This window comes from Mauremys reevesii, linkage group 2, assembly GCF_016161935.1.
Source record: "Mauremys reevesii isolate NIE-2019 linkage group 2, ASM1616193v1, whole genome shotgun sequence".
NCBI classification, from domain to species: domain Eukaryota; kingdom Metazoa; phylum Chordata; order Testudines; family Geoemydidae; genus Mauremys; species Mauremys reevesii.
The window spans coordinates 168,624,457-168,647,147 of NC_052624.1; the positions used below are offsets into that span (position 1 = coordinate 168,624,457).

The 22,691-nt window shown below is 41.4% G+C and overlaps 1 long non-coding RNA gene and 1 other non-coding gene across 2 annotated transcripts in view; both read left to right on the forward strand.

Annotated features, from left to right (window-relative positions):
* LOC120397651 overlaps positions 1-22,691 on the forward strand; it is a 92,814-nt gene that overhangs the window by 10,307 nt on the left and 59,816 nt on the right. The window lies entirely within an intron of this gene.
* LOC120399677 lies at positions 2,886-3,048 on the forward strand. The gene has a single exon (XR_005595291.1). It is a non-coding gene; the product is annotated as a U1 spliceosomal RNA (small nuclear RNA).

The window sequence follows — 22,691 nt, forward strand, 5'->3', positions numbered from 1 at the left end:
ATCATTGCAAGTAATAAAGGTTCTGCAGGCCAAATTCGATGCTCAGTTCCACATGCTTTAACCCTGGTGAAGACAATGGGGGATACATGGGTGTAACTGAGGACACAATTTGGCCCTGCTGTTGGAATTTATTTGGCAGTTCTGTTGATGGTGATGACCCAGAATAGAATCAGCCCATTCTTTCAGGGCTGTGTTGTCTTTGCAGTGCTAACAGGAGTAAAAAGTAGTAACAACTTTTATTTTTTTGGTCTCTCTAATGCAATGTGCCCATTTTACTCTGTGTCAAAGTAGAATCACTTTAAATCAAGTTAGAAAAAGACCATTACTATCCCTACAGAGTCTAACTTGACAGAAAATCAGCGGAACTGCCCTGGCAATACTAAGAAGTGGGATGATATTTTGTACACGATGGGAACCAGCTTTCACCTTAAGAATCACAGCGAAGGGCTGTTGGCCTCCTTTGCCCTTTTTCTTCCTTTCAAACAGGTCAATTTTCACCATTATCCACTGGCCAGCTCTCCTCCCATTCTAAAGTCACCCCCTTGATAGAAAGCAACTAGACCTTAACTTTCCAAGGCAAGTGGGTCAGGTGCTTTTCAACCAAAAAACAGGATCAATTGTTCCTTTAAGAATCAGGGGTGTGTGTGTGTGTGTGTGTGTGAAGGGTTGGGGGAGAGCTCCTTCCTAGAGCTCTCTGGGAGGAAGTGTACATCCCAAACTCCAGCTACTTGAGGGAAGCATGCCCATACTGCACCCCTTAAAAGGGTGGAGTGTATGCTACCCTCTGTGACTGGCAGCTTCTTCTTGTTCATATGGAGGCTAGGAGGAGGATATAACCATGCCTCCTTTCAGCTCTGCCCCCATAAGAGGGCTAGATGGGCTTGTGCTTTGCCCTTCTCTCGTGCACCTGTGCAAAGCCCTATGGAAAAGGGCTACATGGGTGGCAGTACAGGAGGTCAAGTATCAGAGGGGTAGTCGTGTTAGTCTGGATCTGTAAAAAGTGACAGAGAGTCCTGTGGCACCTTATAGACTAACAAACGTATTGGAGCATGCTCCAGTATAGGAGGGGTGAGTGAAGGATCCTCCCTGCCCCCCTCCACACACACCCTGCTGGTGATGTGCTACCTTGAGTTCCTGGTAGTCAAGAACCAGGGAAGTCTAATGATGACTGGGACACCAGACTCAAAAGAAGAGGACATGGGTGGGAGAGATGAAATGGGGCATAGCTCGGCCCTTCCTCTGCACCATACAGCAGAACTGGGGTGCCTTAGGGTCCAAGCATACCCAAAGGCATTGGGCCTACCTCACACATCATCCCTGTCAGGGCTGATGCCGATGTGCAGCCTCCGTTCCCCATATCTCATCGGCTCCCATGCTTGTATTGGCTGAAAACCAAAATTTTTCTCTCAGGATTCCTTCAGAAATGAAACCTTTGGAGAAGTTAACTCCATGCCTGCTGCTAAAGCTGCGGCATTTGGAATTTCGATGGGGATCTATGTCAGTTATGTGATGCAGCACAGCACTTTACCTGGCAGGTTATACATCAGGGCAGCAGTGGATTAGTTCGCTCCTCTGCTATATAAACAGATGTGCATAGTGAGTCAGACTGAATGAAGAAAGAGGAAACAGAGAGATTCTTTGTGCTTCTGGGCTTTTGTGTAGCACTTGGTTAGGATTGCATTAAGGTGCTATAGGCCCCCAATTATCCAAGTCATATGACTATGCAGAATATGAGCTTTCGTTTAAAAACGTTGAGCCACAATAATGGTGATGAAAACACTGAAAATGGGGCTCAGCTTGTACCCGATGCAATGATGTCTATTTGAGTTTGCAGAGAGCCTGAAACAATAACTCTGAGTGGTGTGCACTGTGCCATTCATCTTAGCAGTGTGTTAACCCCAAAGTCTGCTGCACTGGGGAGCCCCAATAACATTATCCCAGCAGTAGGCTCTGTGTTGTGGGCTGAGGAGAAAAGTACAATGGGACAAACCCATTTACTTACCTGAGCAGATACACCCTGAGTCCTGGTTAAGTATGGGAGATGGGTCCCTGTTGCCACTGGTGCCTCTCTGATAGAGAAGCGGAGACCCCCTGTTGCTGCTCTTGCTACTCCCAAGGGGAAGAAAGCCCTCTGTCATTTCTTGGGAGAGGACATCTTATGCCACTGCCCCTGCCTTCATGGAAGGGGAAAGGGCTGCCCTGCCTCCATCACTCCAAATGAGGGGCGGGGCTGCAGGAAGGCACATATCACAGTATGCCTAGGCCCCTGAATTGCCTTACTTTGGCCCTGACTCCAGTAAAAGTCATTATATAAAATGATAGATAACTATCTAACGTGTCGATGAGATGGTGAGCGCATGAGAGTACGTGGTAGGGAACAGCTCTAAAACTTGAAGGGATGTTTTTTCACCGAGCTGGAGAAAAGGAGCCTCCCATTGCCGGAGGCCTGTCAGGAACAAAACCTAAATACTGAGCGTGTTGCTTTCCAGGGGAGTTTGGTGACTGCGCTGCATCGCCTGTTTTGTGTCTGACAGGCTGTGGTGCATGTGAGGAGCTGAAAAGGAATATTTATTTAACATCTACTGGTTTGCGAATCTCCAAAGAACAGGGTTAACGTGTGAAAAACAGCAGAGTCGAATCGATGAGTCGTATGATAATGCTGCCAACGTCACTGTGGCGTAGTGACTTTCAGAGCCACAGCAGTGATTCAAGCAAAGTTATAAATGGAGCTTTGCCCTTACTGTCTATAGAGGACTGAACTGGATGGGGACAACCTAACTGTACCAAATATGGAAATGTTATTCTTTCTGGGTCAAATCCTGAGAGCCTTTGTCAGCTTTTATTTAGAGTTGGATTGGGACTCAGTCTCTGCCAGGCTAATCATGTGAGTAACCGCTCAGGAGATACCATTATCACCATGGTGGTTTTCCCAGGGTGAGGTTCATCCATTGCATTCCGGGTGTGCTGACCCCTGCGTTTTCCCTCAAATGCAGGAAACTCGACTGCATAATTTGTGGTAGTGGGGGATTGTGTTTGTGCTTTCCCCTGGGGGAAAAATATGTGAGTAAGGGTTACAAAAATTAGCCCTTAGTGTTTACCCAGTTCTTATTACAGTAAGTTCCCATTGAAATAAATGGAAGGCTGTGCCTAAGTAAGGATTGAATAAGGACTGAGTAAACACTGAGTAAATTCCTCAGCCTTTTTGAGCCTGTTTCTTCTTTACATTAAGGTCCCCTCACAGTTCTATGGTATTGTAACAGAGCTTTAAAGTGGAACTAAATGAAATTTACATCCACCTTATGTGTAAAGGAATCTTAGTGTAAATAAGAATCAGGTTCTTTGTGTTTTCCACAGATGTTTAATTTACCTGGAGTTAAGGGTGGGAAAAATCTATCACTTTCTTCAGAAAAATTCCCTAAAGAGAACACTGCAGCTTTCTCAAAAAAACTCACAAATGTTTCTTAGCCTGGAAATTCAAAATTAAAACAGAGAGAAAAATGAAACACTGAAATGTGTAGAAAGCCAATTTAGACAAAGATGCCATGTAAGGCTACAATGGCATAAATTTTTTATGTTTGAAAATTTGTGGTGGTGTGAATGGAGACAAACATTGCTCAGTCAGCCAGGCATCAGAAGGTTTTTATTTAGGCCTTGAAGGGGCCGAAGGGAGGGGAACAGAGTGTGGGTGTAGAGACAGAAATTGGGCTGAGCTGCCAAGTCCTCAACCTCACTGTTACCAGGGGACAGGATTAGCAACTGGCAAAGTCTCTGAAATTAGCTCACCCATCTCTCCTCCTGTTAGTCCCCCAACCCAGCTCTTACACGAACTCCAGAAGCAGATGTCTTATGGGCCAGCCTGCGAGAAAGCAGCCACCTGCCCAAGGGAGAAGCAGACAGTGGCTGTGGCCTCTTCTGCCAGTCATCATGGCATGAGTGGGCATGTACACAGGACAAAAGGGTAAGTAGAGGAGATGAGCCACTAGTGAGGAGGAAGGAGGCAGAGCATATGGGTTAGGAGGGGGTGGTGAGGAAAGGAACAAATCCACCATCAGGGATTTAGGAGTGGATAGAGTAAGGGCCAAGATGATACATCAGAGACTAGGATGGGTAAAGGAACAGTGACATGGATTAGAAATTATATTTTGGGTGGTAGAAAAAAGGGTAAATTGTGTGGGTGGGATTCTATGTTGAGCTTGTGCTTGGGGGAGGGGAGGGGCCAGACTACCCAGCCACTGTTCCTGGAACTGCCTTATCTTGCATTTTTTGTAATGCAGAACACCAACTTCTTTTATGTCTCTTGCAGCATTTTATACATATTTTTAATAACTCTTCCCTGCTCAGGATTTAGGCTGACAGACCATTTTAAATGGCTTCTCTTGACGATGATCTATTAGTTGGAGTAATGGCTTCATATGCAAAATAGGCACTTCTCTTGTTCAAATCCCTTCTCAGGAGTCATTTCTGCTGTGAAACCTATAAGAAATTAGCCAGCAAATAATTAAATAGGAAGACAGTTAAGGATAGTTTATGCAACCTCCCCCCACCATCAAGCTGTGGAACTACCTATATATGCGCCAACAACTCACCTGACCACTCTGCTTGTATGTTGCATTCCCTTTCCACACCTCTCATCAATTTTGGTTTTTACTGTAAGCTTTTGGGGGCACAGACTGTGTCATATTTTACCTGGAAAGCACCTACCACTTTGTGGGTGCTCCCACACACTAAGGAATAACACTAATAGCAACAACACTGGGCCAAATTCTCCTCTCTGTTACTGCAGTGTGGCTCCATTCAAGTCATGGTGGTGGCATCCATGTCACTGAGAGGAGATTTATCCTGCGATACCTAAGGAAGGAAAAAATCTACAGTAGAAAAAAGGTAGCCATTTCAATGGACAAGTTAAACAAGATGCAGCTAGCATGAATTTGGTTCTCTTCTCCTATGGGTTTATGAACCTTGAAGGAAAGAAAATTGCCCACACTTGTATCTTATATGATTTGATCATTTAAAGACTTTTCTAACCTGAAATGGACGCTGGCTGTGCTCTGTCAAGAAACCCATCACATGGCTGTAGAGTCTTGCTAATGCCACTAATGGTTCTAGTACCATGCACTACAGTAACTCCTCATTTAATGTCGTCACGCTTAACGTCGTTTCAGTGTTACGTCCCTGCTCAATTAGGGAACATGCTCATTTAAAGTTGTGCAATGCTCCCTTATAATGTCATTTGGCTGCCTGCTTGTAAGATTCTGTGGAAGAGCAGCAACTTTACAAGGGAGCATTGCACGCGTTCCACTTCTCCGCCTCCTCCCTCTCCCTCCCAGTGCTTCCTCCACCGCAGTGTGAGGAGCAGGGAAGTGCCACAGCTGTTTGGCGGTGCTTAGGACTGTCTGGGAGAGAGGGGCAGGAGCGGGGAAGCCCTGTATCCCTGCTCCTCCCCATCCCTCCTAGAAAGTCTTAAGCACTGCCAAACAGCTGTTTAGCAGCGCTTAGGATTTTCTGGGAGAGAGGGGGACGAGTGGAGACGCGGGGCTTCTCCACTCCACCTCCTCCCTCCCAGCACTTTGTGCTTAGGACTTTCTGGGAGGGAGGGGGGGCAGGAGTGGGGAAGCGCTGCGTCTCTGCTCCTCCCCCTCTCTCCCAGAAAGTCCTAAGTGCCACCAAACAGCTGTTTGGCAGCGCTTAGGACTTTGAGGGGGGATGTGGCCTGCTCCAGAGAGGAAGTGGAGTGGAGGTGGGAAGAGGTGGGCCTGAAGTGGAGCGGGGACAGGAAGAGGTGGGCCTGGAGCATTCCCGGCAAAGTCTGAGCCTGTTCTTCTCCAGGGAAACTGCTGCTGCTGCTGCAAAGGTGCTTCCTAGTGTCCTTGCCTGCAGTGGGGTGATGCCTGTGTGGGGTAAGCCAGGGGCACTTCCCAACCACAGTACAGTACTGTACAATATATAATGCCTTTTGTCTGCCCCCCAAAAATTTCCTTGGAAACTAACCCCCCACATTTACATTAAATCTTATGGGAAAATTGGATTCATTTAACATTGTTTAACATAAAGTTGCATTTTTCAGGAACATAACTACGTTAAGTGAGGAGTTACTGTACCTCAGTGGGACTCGCTACTTGCTTTTGAATCTTTCTGTGCACAATACACAGGTTAACTTGTATGTGGTAAGGTGAGAGAGAGTGAGAGACTATATCCAATACTGAATCAAATTGTCCAACATTTCTAAAGGCAAATGCCATAAAGGGCTCATGGAACTGGGCAAAAAAGATGGCAAAAGATGATAGTAGGTATTTATTTTTCCATATATATATTTTAAATTGACACACAGTTATTCCTACTGATTATTAGCCTCAAACTTGAGCGAAATGATTTCAGTTGGAAATTCCAGATTCTGTTACCCTTGCTTGAACTGAATAGTACCTTACTCTGCAAAATAATCCAACTGATTTCAGTGGGACTATTCATGAAATAAAGTACACCACCATAGGGTGATAGAATCTGATCTTAAATGGTTGTATTTATGAGAAATCGCTTCAAACAGATCAAATTGTGAATTCAGCTAAATTAATCCCTGGTATAAATTGGTGCCCACTATGCCCACTTCAGTGGAATTGTACCTACTTTAGCCAAACTCTCTCCATATAGTGTGTCTATTTTCTATGAATATGGAAATTCCATAAATATTGCTAGAATACTTCATTTAAATATTCAAAAATACATACAGAACAATTAAGAAATTGGGTTAATATTTACCATTTAGGCCTAACTGCTTGTAGCACTTTTGAAGCAGAAAAGTCTGAAAGTCCTTGGAGAGAGAGAGAGAGAGAGAGAGAGTGTGTGTGTGTGTGTGTGTGTGTAAAATGTTACACATACATACCCACCAAAATGTAGCCACCTCTCTTGCTCTGCAAAGCAATATTACACAATGATTTGGGTAGGAAATGAAGAAGAAAACTGTATGCAGGGTATTTATTAAAACTGAAAACTCAAAAGTATCTTGGAGTGGCATCTCTTTGATAGAGCTGGTAGAATGTCTCTCATCCTTTCATTTTCATACCCAAAATTGTGAGATGCCCATTGATGTTAATGGGAGTCACATGGCTGTGGTGCTTTGAAAATGTGCTCTATAAGTTGCTGAGTGCACCTATCGTCCTCCTTAGCCTACTATAGACGGGATGTGGAGGAGGTGACCAAATAGAAGTTATGAAAAATGAATCTATTTTGTCATATCAGGTCTACATCACCTGCTTTATCTTCCCTGCAGGGATTATAAGACCCCTAAGAAGATTATGTGTCATTACAGCTGGTTTCTCCCTCATGCCCTCTTTCCCCTCAGGGAAGCGGTTGTGAAGTTAAAATTTAGAAAGTGGTTCTAAAAAATGTGTGGTTTTATCCTAACCGTAAAATATCTCAAATCATTGGGATTAGCCCTTTTCTCCTTTCCTGTGTGCCTTCAATTAGCTGCATAAAAGCAAACCCATGGCTTTAGAACCAAAAATAGCTGGAGCGAAGTGACGCAGATTTCACCCAAGATGAAAGAGTGGATTCCAGAAGCCTAATTAAAAGCAACTGAGAAACCAGTATTTGATACAGAGTTTACTCACCTGAAAAAATAAACCAAGAACTGTAGCGAGGCTTTAGTGCAGCGTTGTGGGAAAGAGGCTGGAGGGTTTCACGCAGGTCACAGGAAGGCCCAGCTCTGCTAGAACACAAAATCTTTCTGTTTCTTCATGCTCAGAGTCAGGGGGAGGTCAGCCAGTGAGGTGAGGCCACCACCATTCCAAGCACTATTTCACACTATATTCAGTAAAAAGATAACAGAATCTACCGTAGTGGTAACCCCCTTTTTATTTTCCTTTTAATTTCTCTCTCACCACAAGACAGGTTACCCGATTAGTTACACTGAAGATGAATGTTATGGTTTCAGATCACAGAGCCTGCTTTATTCTTTTTCATACCTCCCATTCTCCATTTCTCTACTTCTCCTTCCCCCACCCTGCATGGAAATATCCTACAAAGTTTAACAGAGAATGGAAACCTTTCTATGGGTTTTCTGTATCCTCCTATAGAATTGAGTTAATAGAAAATTATATCCCTGCTATAGGAGTCTATTTAATCATACCCCTCATTTTTAAAAAGCCCATAGAAAGGATCTCATGCTCTATTACATTCTACTGGGTTTTAGATAAATTTATGTAGAACTTCCCATATTTCTATAGAACTCTGTTGGTTTCATCCCAGTCAGATTTAAATTCTACTGGCCTTTCCATCAGACCCTACTCCCTTAAATCACATAAATTCACAATTAGAGCTGAGTGAATACTATAAAACATTTTCTTTAAATGTTCACTCTTTTTTTAAATGACTTTTCTTCAGCCATGTTCGTAGTCTGTGGAGTTTCATAGAACTATGATTTTCTGGCACAAATATTTGCAAAAAGAGAATTTCGAGGATGTATATGTACAGTATTTACCAAAAAATAAGTTTTAAATGCATTCTCCTGGTTTGTATGCTGACACAATCAGGGAACAAAATCCGTATGCATGGCTTATCTGACCAATTATAGGTAACAATGCAACCTGCATAGCAGATATGAAATACTCACAGAGAACAGTTCATGATCAGTATACATAGAATTAAAAATATTTTCAAAAAAATTCATAGTATACTTTCAAACAAGTAATACATCAGAACAAACTACATCCATATTCAGTGAGCAGAAAATAAGGTTAAATTCATCAGATAACTTACTGCAAATTATTCAGTCAGTTCTATTTACAATAGAGGTTGGTTCAATAACAACAGTTACCCAGGCTTCTTTCTACAAGGATAAGTTGACACCAGGATAGGGATTTGAGCTAAATCTCAGTCAAGAGGAGGCAGCAAGGAAACCTTTTCTTTCAATTTTCATGTGAATCTCTTTCCATGACTTTCAGTCCAGTCACAGATGAATTGCTTGTATCAAAACACATGAATTACTTGATGAAAACAGATAAATTGCTTGTATCTAATACATAGAATTAAGTCTCATTTCAAATAACAAATTCAGATTCAATCTAAATTTAGCAATTTCACATTCAGAAAAGTATTCACAAATTCAAAAATGTTTTTCAATCATCAAGTTATAGAACTGGCATGAGTGTGTTCATTAAAGATTTAGTGCTAAATTCCTCTCAAATTTTCACCACTTCAATTCTTGCTGAAATCAATAGGGACCGCATCCTGCAAACATTTATGCATGGGTTGAACTTCATGCACTTAATTTGATTCAGTCTCATCATGTGTATAAAGTTACAGAAGCATGCAAGTGTTCACAGAATAAAGGTGTAGAATAGCAACAGGTGTAACTGGGTGTAGAATCTGAATTTGGTTTTGGTTTAGATTTTGAATTTGGCATGATGATAGTTGAATCAGAGGCAAAATGAAAACACTTAAAATTTTATCTGAAATGAAATTTTCTTTGCTCACCCCTCGAAATAGCAGTTGGACTTGGTCTGATGTGTTCATATTTGTTAATAAATTTCTCTAGGCTTGGGAGATAGGTAGAAATGTGGAAGGCTCATTCTTCCTGCAGTGCACATATGTATGCAATACAGGTAAGACAGCTTGGGATACTGGAAGTTGGCAAGAAACTCCATTTAAATATGGTAGCGTTCACAGAGAACAGTCAGAATACTTGTGCCATACATGATATGGGCCTGATCCAAACCCCCGGAAGTTAATGGAAAGAATTCAGGGGTCTGTGGCTGCTTAGGCCCTTATATCAGGGTTTGCTAATCTGTTCAAACGGGATGTCATATTCAATGCTGAGATTTCTTATATAGCTGGGTGAAAAATACAAATTTGTTATGTTGCAAAGATAGACTGAATAACTTTGACAAGCACTGATATCAAAAGGACAACAGGAAATTGTAAAATAGGCACCAACTAAATTGTTCCCTGTTAACAGTTGAGATATCTTATAAATTAAAAATTCCTTATTGGAATCCTACTATAGATATTCATGTATTCTGTGGGCATAGTCTGATATATGGCTGTAGTGTATATTCTGCTGGCGCTGTGACTACAAAGCACAAGAGAAACAGGAAATCTTTTTTTAAAAAATCCAAAAACTAAACAGAAAAGATGTGGTTAGGTTCAGGCAAGAAATTGCAGAAAAAAACCAAGAACTCAGCAATAATAGTCATAATCAAACATTTGACTGAGAAGCTAAAAGAAACAAGTAATTAATTCACACTGAAGAAAACATAGGCATATGGAAGCAAAGTGTAACAAAAAAAATTGCTATATTTTGCAAGTTTGTATGAGGAATGCTTTCTCTTAGAAATCATTAGAGTAACATATTCCATTTCCTAAAGTTAGCTGAAGTCTGAAACTTTATCCTAAAAGCTGTTTACTTATGTTCAGGCACACAGAATTCTCAAGGACAAACCTTCCAACTTCTTTTAAAAACATTTAAAAAGTGTTTCAGAGGCCCTCCTACATCTAGTACAGATCCCAACACATTCAAGTGCTAGACCTATTAGGGCAAAAATCTCTCCTGATGTTATTCCGAAGAATTAAAACAGGGGTGAATTTGACCTATTATCTTTAAATGGTAACATGCAACAAGAAGCAAGCTCAAGCTAGAACTATGAAATCTGAAGTTCAGCACACAGTACTAGCCTTTCAAATCTGAAATTTTTACTTGTACATTTATGGCAATTGATTTGAGAAGTACAGCCCAGACATACTTTACAGCCAAAGTTCAATAGGATCAATAATATTGTCAAACCGAATTATAAAAGAACCTCATGCAGATTTTCTGGAGAGAATTATTTTTGCTCTCAGCCAAAAATAAAAAACAAAACATTTGATCTAACCATTGAAATGTTTCATTGTGAATTAACCAGCTTCTCAAAAAACATATTCTAGAAAATAGTAGTAGTATCAGTTAAAATATGGAATTGGAGGGGAACATGGAGGGCTTTATTTTTAAAACTGCTAAAAGACTTCCTTACATTATCCCTTCTTCCCTGTTAGGCCAGGGATAATAAAACTGGAAAAGCTGCCTATAGACTGCACATTGGGGTCTCAGGATTAATCAGGGATTTTCTCTAGCCTACTCCTAGTACTCTCACGCCAGGGCAGCTCAGCCACATTTGAGAGGTGTAGCTATAATCCCAGCAGAGGCCAGACTTTGTGGCCTATGAATCCTTTAGCTATGCCGCTGCTGCTCATACAAACCTTAATTTTGGGATCTTAAAATTGTCAAGGCTAGTATCAGTATTAAAGAAAAAGTAAATCTCTAGTCCTTTTACCAGAGAGATGGCCTTGAACATGTAAATGAGGGGTGGAAAGTTTGCTGTGGTGATTTTTGCTGAAAATCAAAGATTATTCACAGCTCACCTATAGTTGCCCAGGGCTTGGCTTTAGGAGCCAGTGAAACCCACAGCCAATTTGGTCCCTAGGCCAATTTGAGATTGGGGGTTGCTACTCAGGCTTCTGCCAATGGATTGCTACAGGCTTCCTCTTGACCAATGCCTGAAATTGAATCAGCTCTCTGTTGAGCAGCTGCTGTGCCCAGCATCCATAAGGAAGGGTCTGCTCAATTGTGAGAGAAGCTACTGTACTGAACATCAGACTGAAAACTAGGAACTCCTGCATTCTAGTCCTAGGCTAACTCCAATTCTCTCTGAGGCTTTGGTCAAGTCACTTAACCATCCTACCTTGGTTTCCCTATTTGTTTTATTCTCTTTTCCATCTGGCAAACATTAATTCTCCCCCCCGCCACCCGCTTTGTTTGTAAAATTGACCTGGCTTTTCTTTTTCTTTTTTTTTAAATCTACTTCCTTGTTTGTTTCCTTCCAGCAGCATAAAAATGTCAAAGGTCAGCGCAGGTCTGGTGGAACAGCATTTATTAGTTACTCATATTCCCTCTACTAGCTATGAAACTGCAGCAGGCCTGCTGTTTTTGCATCATTTTTGCCTGTGGCTCTGCAGCACTGAACAGTTGTCTGTCTTTTTACTTTCAGTGGGCCTCAAACACAATTTTTGTCTTTCAATACTACTAATTTTGGGGGGAAGAGAAATTTTAGATTGAAATAATTGAATGACAGCAGCAAAAAGTGAAATAATTACTTTTAAAATCATAACCAAGAATCAACAAACTTTACCATAATCTCAGTGTTTGTGAGAGAGAGAGAGAGAGAGAGAGAGAGAGAGAGAGATCCTGGCATTCCTATAGCCACAAGATACAACAAATACCATACATGCCTACAGCAACAAGCAACTTTTACTTTTTATTCACAGACAAGATCTTTGGGAAGTGTAAGTCACTTAACTTTCAGTGTAATGGTAAAAGTTATCTACCCACTTGCCATGGACATTATAAAATGAGTGTATGTGTGAGAACGTTTTTGTTAAATCTTTGTGTTCCCCAGTTAGGAAACTCTTTCTGTTCTTGCACTGAGGAAACTGGTCTGTAGGGAATAAAAGGCATCTCTTTCAAACTATGCAAAGTTTAGTGCACACTGCAAGGAAGAGCAGTTCTTCCAAAAACCACTTCATACATTCCCATTACTGTCTGCTGGAATGACTACAGCATATGCCAATTGGCAACTATTAACATGCATTTTTGGTTCAGTCAGGAGTGAAACAAAGAAAACATTTTTGTAAGGCTGTTTCAAAATTATATGCAAGGGAAACAATTTTTAAAAATGTGCAGCCATTTTCTTGATGGTGCAGAAATGTCACATCCAATTCAAATGGGCCAATTTTCTCCAACTAGATTTATGTAGCAAGAGCTGCCAGTCAGGCAGAAAGCTAAATAGCAAAGTGTTTCATTTTAATATAACTTTAATTTAATAATCATGCCAAAAATATCCAGACAGGTTTATAAAGCACAAGTTATACTATTCCACTTTCTCTTTCATTCCCCAGTAGATAAGTACGTTCTTGTACACCACCTTAAACGAGCTGATAACTAGGTATCGGGTTGGATCTGGTTTGGATTTAAAGTCTTCCAGACTTCATTAGGATTCAACTTTTCAACCATACCCCTTGTACATCACCCCTCTGTGTACAGTTGTGCTCTCTTGTCACAAATTTTATATTTAATTAAACAAATTTAAACAAATCTGCCCCACAGCACTGTTTTGGTGCAGTTTTGTTTCTTCTGGGTTTTTGTAAGACTTCACTGCTATTTCACTGCATATTGCATTATGGAATATTGGCTTCTCCAAAAAGCAAAAGCACTTTTCTGTCATAAAGAGGATCAGAAAACATTTTCATTTTCAGCATGGATCAATAGAGAGGAGAGGTATCAGCCCTGGAACTCTGATTGCTATCCTGTGCGCTGGGGCCCTGATCCTGCCAGAACTTAAAGCATGTGCTTAACTTTACCTATTGAAGTCAAATGGGACTGTTCACTTGATTAAAGTTAAGCATGTATTTATGTGCATTGTGGGGTCAGTGGCTAAATATGCCTCAGGTTACATCCCAGGGAAGGGAAGAGCCTGTATCACTAGATTTTCACATTCTTTGATTCTTTCACTCAATCTTACTACAGCAATATGCATTTTCAAAACATGGTTCAAAAGATTTGCTGTTTCCTCTGGCTTTATAAGGTATTTTATAACATGGAGCAAAGCACTGGTACAGATGAGTACAACACAACAGGTTTTCCAAAAGTCGCTTGATAGCCACTAGTCTAGTGGTTCAACCAGGGGTACGCATACCCTTGGGGGTACACAGAGGTCTTCCAGGGGGTACATCAACTCATCTAGACATTTGCCTCATTTTACAACAGGCTACATAAAAAGCACTAGTGAAGGCAGTACAAACTAACATTTCATATAGACAGCAACTCGTTTATACAACTCTATGTACTATACACTGAAATGTAAGTACAATATTTATATTCCAAATGATTTATTTCATAATTATATGGTAAAAATGAGAATGTAGGCAATGTTTCAGTAATAGTGTGCTGTGACACATTTGTATTTTTCTGTCTGATTTTGTAAGCAAGTAGTTTTTAAGTGAGGTGAAACTTGAGGGTACATAAGACAAATCAGGCTCCTGAAAGGGAGACAGTAGTCTGGAAAGATTAAGAAACACTGCACTAGTCAGTTATGGCCTCACTAAGCTTCAAGTTACAGGCCCGTGCAGTCCCTGACTGCCCTGCAGTGAGAGAGGAAGCTCAGAAGAGTCTTTAACCTGGTGGGCTGATCCAACCTGGCTAATAACTACTTTTCAGGGCCTTCAGCTGATGCTGATGATAGGCCAAGTCAATCCAGAAAGTAGCACTGAATTCAGACTCTTTTCGACAATTTTGAATGCTTTATAAAGTAGCAGCATTTACTTCTGACAAAAATTAGGAGTAGATGAAGCTCCAGGGCTTTGTTACTTTTTTGACCTTATCGAGACAGGAATTTTTTCCCAATTATAAGCTGAGATAAGAAATTTAACTAATATCGTTATCCCAGTGTTACCCTCCATGTCCATAATCTTTTTCTGATATGTCCCTGGGGAAGGGGGTTAAACTAAACCAAAAAAGTCACTCTCATACCCAAATAAGAATCTCCATATGAGGAGTCCTATGGTCTATGATATGCAGGAGGTCAGAGTAGATGGTCCCAATGATCCCTTGAAGCCTTAAAATCTATTAATCTATATTGGTTTAATTGTGCAGTGTAGACAAGGCCATTGTCTGGATAGGCATGTAAATGTCTGGATGTTCCTTCAGAGTGTTTCTGAAATAGCCAACCCCCTTGGGTATGTGAAAAAAAGCTTTCTCACTAGTTATCCCGTACCATGTGATTCAAAGCAGTCCACAAGGAAAACTTTGTGTGTGGTGCTTATGCATATAGCCCCAGAGACAGCCTGGAAGCTGAAAGTGAAGAGATGAACAGAAAGGAGTAGCTATTTATTTTTAGGTCAATCATACACTTTCAAGCCACAAAGAAGGCTGGGTTCAAGTTTGGGGTGAAGGTTCAAGGACTGATTCTTATTTTAGTCAACCCAATTCACCCATCCCTTGAGCATATTCCATGTTGAGAGTTTCTCTTGACACAGGTCCACCTTGAAGTGAAAGACTGGCTTTGTGGACAAAACACACATGTGGGGTCAGGACACCTGGGCTCTATTCCAACTTGGGCAAGAGACTTTTTATGTTACTCTAGGCAAATCACTTAACCTCTCAAATGGGAATAATTAACTCACAGAAGTCTAATTTGTGAGGCTTAATTTATTGCTGTCTAAAGCACTTTGAGATTGGGGAAGAAGGGGGATGCAACAGCGTAAAGTACTATGAACAGTATATGGATATTTTTTGTGTGGTCCCACCTATGGACAGAGAAAAACAGCTCCTGTTAGGCCTGATCCACAGCTCAATAACTTAATGGAGAGACTCTCATTGACTTTAATGGGATTTGAATCAGGCCCATAATGCATAGCTAGACTTGTAAAGAAGAGAAAAGCCAGAACAATTTAGCATACAGAAAAAGTAAGCTGTTCTTCTGACTTTCTACCTTCTCTTTTTCTTTCCTTTCTGGTGTCTTCAGATGGTTGACCTTGCAATGGAATTTTTCCCGTGGAGATATTTTCATTTGAAGTTGTTTTTTTTCATTTGGAAATATTAAATTACCCTTTTACCCCTTAGCTACAGAGACAGAGTTAGGGTGAATAAAAAAAGACAGATTTCATGTTCAGGATATGAATTTCCAGCATTTTGCCCCTAGGTACTTTGTTCCTGAAATACACTAGTGTTTTCTGAAATTCACATTTCACCTCTATATATGGCACAGGTCCGTAGTCAAGAAAGCACTTAAGCATTTGCTTAACATTAAAGATACATTTAAAACATAAAGATGAGTAAAACACAAGTCAATTTATGGAAAAATAATCCATTGACATTAAAGCTAGGCACATGCCTAAGTGCTTTCCTGAATAGGGATGATTTCCAGAATCAGGGCCATACATATGATTTAATATTATACTACTACCTGTATGGATCTTGTTGGAGTGTATTTGATGGATAATAAAAAACACGTTTGCCCCACTCTGATCTTCTTTCCTGCTGCCTGCCATTTTCATTTCCTTTCTGTGGTTTGAAAAGTAGATACTTGTTGTTTATTTATTAATTTTTATTTAGTTTGGTAAGTCCATTATATTAGTAATTATTAATTAGAATGTCAGATAATTATCCTTTGAAATGACAAATGATAGGAGTCTAATAATACCAGATTCTGTACAGAACAAAAAAAGCCGGGTTAACAGACAAACATCTCTAATTATCTTTTTACAATTACAAGACTTTATCAATCACCAGCTATTTTGTTTGACTCATTCACTTTTTGAAATGTTTCTTTTAAAGCTTTTACAAACTTGCGGCTTCTCTAGGTTTTCTGTGGCTGTGACCCCTTACAGCCAACTCCAATTTTTTAATCTGATTTTTTTCTTGATACCTTGAATATTTTGATTATATTGTTAGACTGTGGCTGGGCTAAACATATATGAGGAAAAGAAAGCTAAGGAAGAGGTATTATGAAAATGATTCAGCATGGGAAGATATGTTACTGAAGGAGCAAAGATTTATTATGGCAGTGGTTCCCAAACTTTAACAGCCCGCGAACCCCTTTCACTAAATTGTGAAATCTTACGAACCCCCTCCTAAAAATGAATATTTCCATGGATTTAAGTTTAAATTTCCTCAGTGTGATGGATGCACTTGCTTTGCTCTGTATAGCTCTTGGAAGTCTGGAACCACTGCTGATGGGGGCAGGGCTTGGGCTGCCAGCCCAAACTGCCTGTCCCTGCCCTCTCTGGGGCTCGGGCTGCCAGCCCCTTGTGGAGTGCTGGGGTTTGGGCTGCTGGCTCCCCCTCTGACGGGCAGGGTTCAGGCTGCCAGCCCCAACTGCCCGGCCCCACTCTTCCTGGGCCTCGGGCTGTCTGCCCTGCAACCAGGTCCTACTTGCTGCCTCCAGTGCCCGGGGTCCTCTGGCCGCCATTAGTGAATTTTTTCTGGTGAACCCACTGTAACGTTCTGTGAACCCCCAGGGGTTCGCAAACCCCACGTTGGGAACCACTCTATGAGGAACCTTTAAAATGGGTTCTGATTTTTAGTATTAAGCAGAGACAATAGAAAGAACGTAGCATTAAAGTAATAATATCTAGCTTTTATACCCCACTTTACAAAGGAGAGGTACGTATCATTATCCCCATTTTACATATGAGGAAATTGAGGCACAGATAGTTGATGTAACTTGCCAAAGGTCACCCAGTAGACCAGTGAATGAACTGGAAATAGAGACCTATTCTACTGCACTCTATTATCTATTAATCGACACTGCCTCCCTATTTTGTTTTCTTTGAATTTTGTGTGTGTTTGTGTGAATTTTAGTGCTTTTGAGAAGCACCCGACAGCCATGCTGAAGTTGTATCTTTAGCTGCAAATCAGGTACAGAAGCAGGGACACACCTTGTTCTGCCGATATGCCTATTGCCCAATATACTGCACAGGGTGAGAGGGTAGTTTAGCTTCCATGGCTTATTCTTTCATTGTCCCCTCAGCAAAGAGTGCTGAGAAGTGTGGGGATTAGCATCAGATATACTTACAGCTGTTGTGTTGTGAACTCCTGCCACTGGGAGCTTGACTGTGACCTCCACCCCAATTGACATAAATTTACTGATTGCTATTCAAATGGTAACTTTTCGTCTCTATTAACCTTGGCTGTATTTGAGACAGTGACCTACAGGGAGAAGTCTCTAAATCTCTTTAGCAATCCCTTATTCCATCCATTTTGTAAAGATCATCTGGAAAAAAGAAAAAAAAAAGAGACAGCAGCAATGTTGAGAGTAATTTTATGGTGAACTTGTGGTGAGCTGCTTGTCTCCTTGATGTACTGCTCTTGAAACCACTTTGTGAACTTTGTAGCTGTTCCTGTCATTTTGCAAAGGGGAAATGTTATGTGCGGGGCAGAGGGCAGACCCAATACAGAGCCACAGCTGGATTGGCTGAGAAAGGCCAGCAGGGGGCAGCATCCCCATGGTAGAAATTAAATAGATTCTGTTTTTCAGCTCTTGCTATTCTTTTCTACAAGGCACAGCCTAGAGCTGGAACCAGAAGGATGTGAGAGTGCACCTGCAAAGTGAGCACAGAGGGTCAAAATTGGCTATTGCCAGGAAGGGACATCATGGATTCAGGATTTGAGAAGGCAGCAGTACAGGTTTGGTAATCAGGTTGGGCATGAGTGCTCAGGAAGACAACAGCAGCAGAAATCTGTGATAGGATCAGCTACCTGATCAGATTTCTGCAACCCAATCATGAAGGGTGTGATTCTGACACCTTTACTCATGGTGAGCAGAGCCTTACTCCAAATGGGCTACTAACATGAATAAAGGTGCCTGAATCAGGCCCTAACTGAGTATTCCACACATTCATGTGGATTTGGTCTGTATTTCAGAGAGGGAGACTCGTTGTTCCTGCTAATTAAGCTTCTACATTAAAATGAGTGGGAGGAAATTCACACCCTTTGTAGTGCTCTGGGTTCGATCCCTCTGGCTGCAGATGCATGACAACAGCCTTGATGAGGTAAATGAATGCACAGTTAACGTCCGTTTTTGTTCATTTTTGAATGAACGGTACATCCAGCAGAAATTAACAAAACTCCATCTGAAAGCCCTTATTCTACGATTCTAAATGAACAGGGTCAGCAGCCCTGTCAATGGCACTGGAATAGTCAAAATATTAGTCTCCATACATGCCAAAACATTTAAACAAGACATCTTGCAATATTACATTTCCCTAGTTGAGGATTTCCCCAGTGTGAGCGACTCCCCAGAAGGCATAAAGCTGGCACAGCCAGCTACTGCATACCCTCTTCCATGTAGGTCCTGGTGGAGGAGACATGTTATGGCCATGGAGGAATGGAGAAGGCACGGTCAGAGTACACTGTGCTCTGGCAATTCCCAGAATCACTAAAGTAGTAAAGTGGCCTAGAATCAGGAACCTGCGACTGGCTCTTTTGTGTGCTCCCCTGGGTGCAGCTGCAAATGTTGAGATCAGCTGGGATAGTCATGGAGCAGTCCTTAGATTTAAACAGGGTAGGGCATGTTCAGTGGAGAATCCTCGATGGTGGAATTCATTTCTCCTCTTGGTTCAACCTCTCCAGACATACTCACAGCCTCTCTGTTGATACAAAGCTCAGTCATGCATTTAGGCACTGGCCCACACTGTGTGGGGCACAGAGCCATACACCCTGTAGGAATTCAGGAGGAACTTACCAGGACAGGGAACATGCCTTCATTTGTGGTTGTACAGCACCTAGCAAAATGTGGGCAATAATAAAAAGTAGTAATCTTGCTAAAAGGGAACAGAATCTCCCCTCAGAACTCTGGTACCTTGGTGGAGTGTGCTCACGATACACTTCTTTAGAGATGCACCTACCTCCAAAAAGCACAGGGATTGCATTTGTTTACCTGCTGCCCAGGGGCAGGGTGGCCACTTGTGCCCTCTTCTCTGTGCGTACCAGCCAGCAAAGCACCCAGACGCTATCTATTTCTTATGCTTTTGCTGGGAGAGTGAATTAAGGAGAGGAAATTAGTACAGCTGATCATTTTTTTTTCAATTTTTTAAATTTAATCAGAAATATTTCAAATTATGAAAAAAAAATCCAGGGGAAATATCAGTGAAACTTTCCCCTTGTTTTTCAAATCAACTGTACAACTGCTTCAAATTTTTCAAACTTTTTAATTTTGAAAAGAAGGCAGGGCAATTCAAAGAATTTTTCAAAAAAAGATTTACCCCTTTATTTTTTCAACCAGTTCTAGGTTAGAGACTGCTTTTAATGTAATTTTTAAAGTATTATATTAACTTGGATGATTACTCTGCTCTATGTGTTAATTTTTGTATCGTATGTGCACCGAGAGTAGAGTATGGTAACTGGCACAAAATATACATCAAATACAGTTAATCCATTAATTTAATACATTGATTTAGCTACTCGCAATGGGAAGCATAAGCCAAGCCACTGCAAGTAGAAATACAAAATAAACCAACATAAAAAGAAACAAAAAAGAAAGCATTTGGTTGGTTTTTTTTCTAAATCAAATTAAAATATCTTGCATTCCCCCCTGAAAGTTGCCGAACCTGAGAGTAAATAAATGATAGAAAAATAATCATATAGTACATTTTTATGCTGCCTTCTGTCTGAAAGAATCCAAAAGCACTTTACATGTTTCATATGCACAGAAATCACCACTTAAATACTGGCATTTTATGGGAAATAAAAAGTATGGTCAGAATGAAGTTGATTAGAGATGTTGCCAAACTTCATTCGGTGTCCGAAGCCTATTAAATCCTTCCTCTTCTAAGCTTCAGCCCAAGCTAGATTTACATATAAGTTGCAAAGGAAAACAGTTGTACGCAGGTGACAATATATTACAACAGGAAATAGTATCTGAAATTGTTTCTAACAATGTGATATTTCAGACTTTATGGTATCTAAAGAGTTAACCACCAAAGCCCCAATCCTATAAATGGATCCCCACAAACAGACTCTTGTGGCTAAACCAACCTCTGCTGAAATCAACGGTGCTTGGCGTGGGCAGAGCCATGTGCAAATCTGATTGCAGGATGAGGACCCCAGTCTCTATAACCCAGTTATGGCTATGATGAGAGATGGGGGCATTTTTATTATTGGTGTACACAGATCTGGAAATGATGGCATGCCCTTGCACAACAAAATCCCTCACTTTCCCTGCTCTTTTCACCTTATATAGTATCTCACATTGTCCTTTCCTAAACTGCCTTATGGATACTAACACATATCACCCACACCATCCCCTTGCCTGCTTATGATGCCCATGAATAAGGGAGCTTAGAACCGGCAGCCCCTCTGTAACTAATTTACAGGGGCACAGGAAGATATGCGACAGGCGGGGTCGATAAGAGTTCACCCCTCGTTTACATCAGAACACATGCAGAGAAATATCTGATTGCACTAATAGCTTTTATTATTTTTAACATGTACTCACTTAGCCAAACAGGTGAAAGTGATTTGTGCCAGGTTTTTACGAGCCCAAGGGCCAAGCGAGCAAAACGGGTTTTGTGTGACAGGGCCTGGCTTCTCCTGGTTCTCATCCCAGTTTGAAATTTGTGAGAAAATTCAATTTGAGCAAAGCACCCTTTTCAACTCTGAGACAAGCTCGCGGCCACCTGAATCAAAACCAGATGTACTTATCAGGCCTAAAGATAACAAATAGCGGCTTGAGATCCTGTCAGCAGAGGACCACCAGAGCAAGGGCTACAAAACTCGCTTGGCTCATGAAATTCTAGCATGATGCATATTAATGCTCACCAGATCTGGAGTCAGGCCTCTTCAATTTTTTTCTTTAATAAATTCTTCAGAACATCACTGCATTGTAAACTGGTTATTTGAGACTGTTTAAGTAAAACCAAAAGCCCCCCCACATCCCGCTAATTCCCCCCACCTCTCTGATCCCACTTTCCCCAGGCTTACAAAGACAGGTCTTTTAAACTATGCCCATAGCAGGAGATGGTTTGTTTTGGCAAGAGAGCAGGTGCCTTCCCAAGTTCTGAGATCTGGCGTGTCAGCAATGACCCGAGGCCTTGGGTGGCCGGCTTCACGCTTACACTTCCCTGTGTCAGCTGATATACCTACCACCCACACTCTGAAAGATTCCAGCAAATTCAGAAACTCTTAAAAAAGGGAGCTGACCTTTCTCTTTCCTCCTCCCTTTCTCACCAGCCCTTTCCCTCCTGTCCCTTGGAACAGCCAGGGCATATTATGAATTTCAGGCTTTATTTCTTATAAACAGCAAGGTAGGGGATCATTTGAAAACTGGGGCCGTGTAACATTAGCTTCTTGCAGATGATTACAATATGACCGTATAAACAAATGATGCCTTAAATCTCTAAAATATGCTTCTCTGCCCTTGTCTAAAGAGAAAAAAAAAGATGGGGGGAGGAGGTTTATTTGGTTATTTTTTAGGCTAATTTTATTTGGTGCCCCCAAACAGAGGGTGTCCATTTCAACACTATAGTCGGCTATTCTCCCATTACCTTTTAATTATTCTCTTCTTTCTGCATCAGCCAAACAAAAGCATTAGGCTACATAGTGTCTAATAAACTTCAAATGTAATCTCTAGCCAAAAAAAACCTTAAAAATCTACTCCTCAGAGCTTTGTGTTTTTCAAAACTGGTATGAACACAGCACACCCAGCAAATTGCCCAGTTTCTAAACGCTTCTTTTTATTTCATCTTTGCTTAAAAAAGAAGAAGAGCGAGCCCATACTGAAGTTTTATAGGGCACTAGTGATGCAGTGTTAGAGTGGGAAATCCCATATCTTTCATGTGGCCCAGTTCTGACTTGATTTGGTCCGATTCTCAGCTAAGGTCCCTGTAAGCCACTCTGGCAGCATAAAAGAGGTTGAAAGGGAGTGGAAATGGCCTCCCTGGTGAGCACAGAGTTAGCGCGAAGGCTCTTTCCTGGCTCTCTACCAGGAAAACTGGTACATGGGGCACGTTGGGGCAGAGTGGGGTGTGTCTAAAGTGCTCTGCATTACAGAAATTCTGTGCTTCCCAAGGCCCAACAGGAACCACGGGAAATAGAGTGAGAGTTACAGTGACCCTGAAGCTGCTCTGATTTACGCTGGGAACCAAACAGGGCCCTGGAAAGCCCCAGCCCT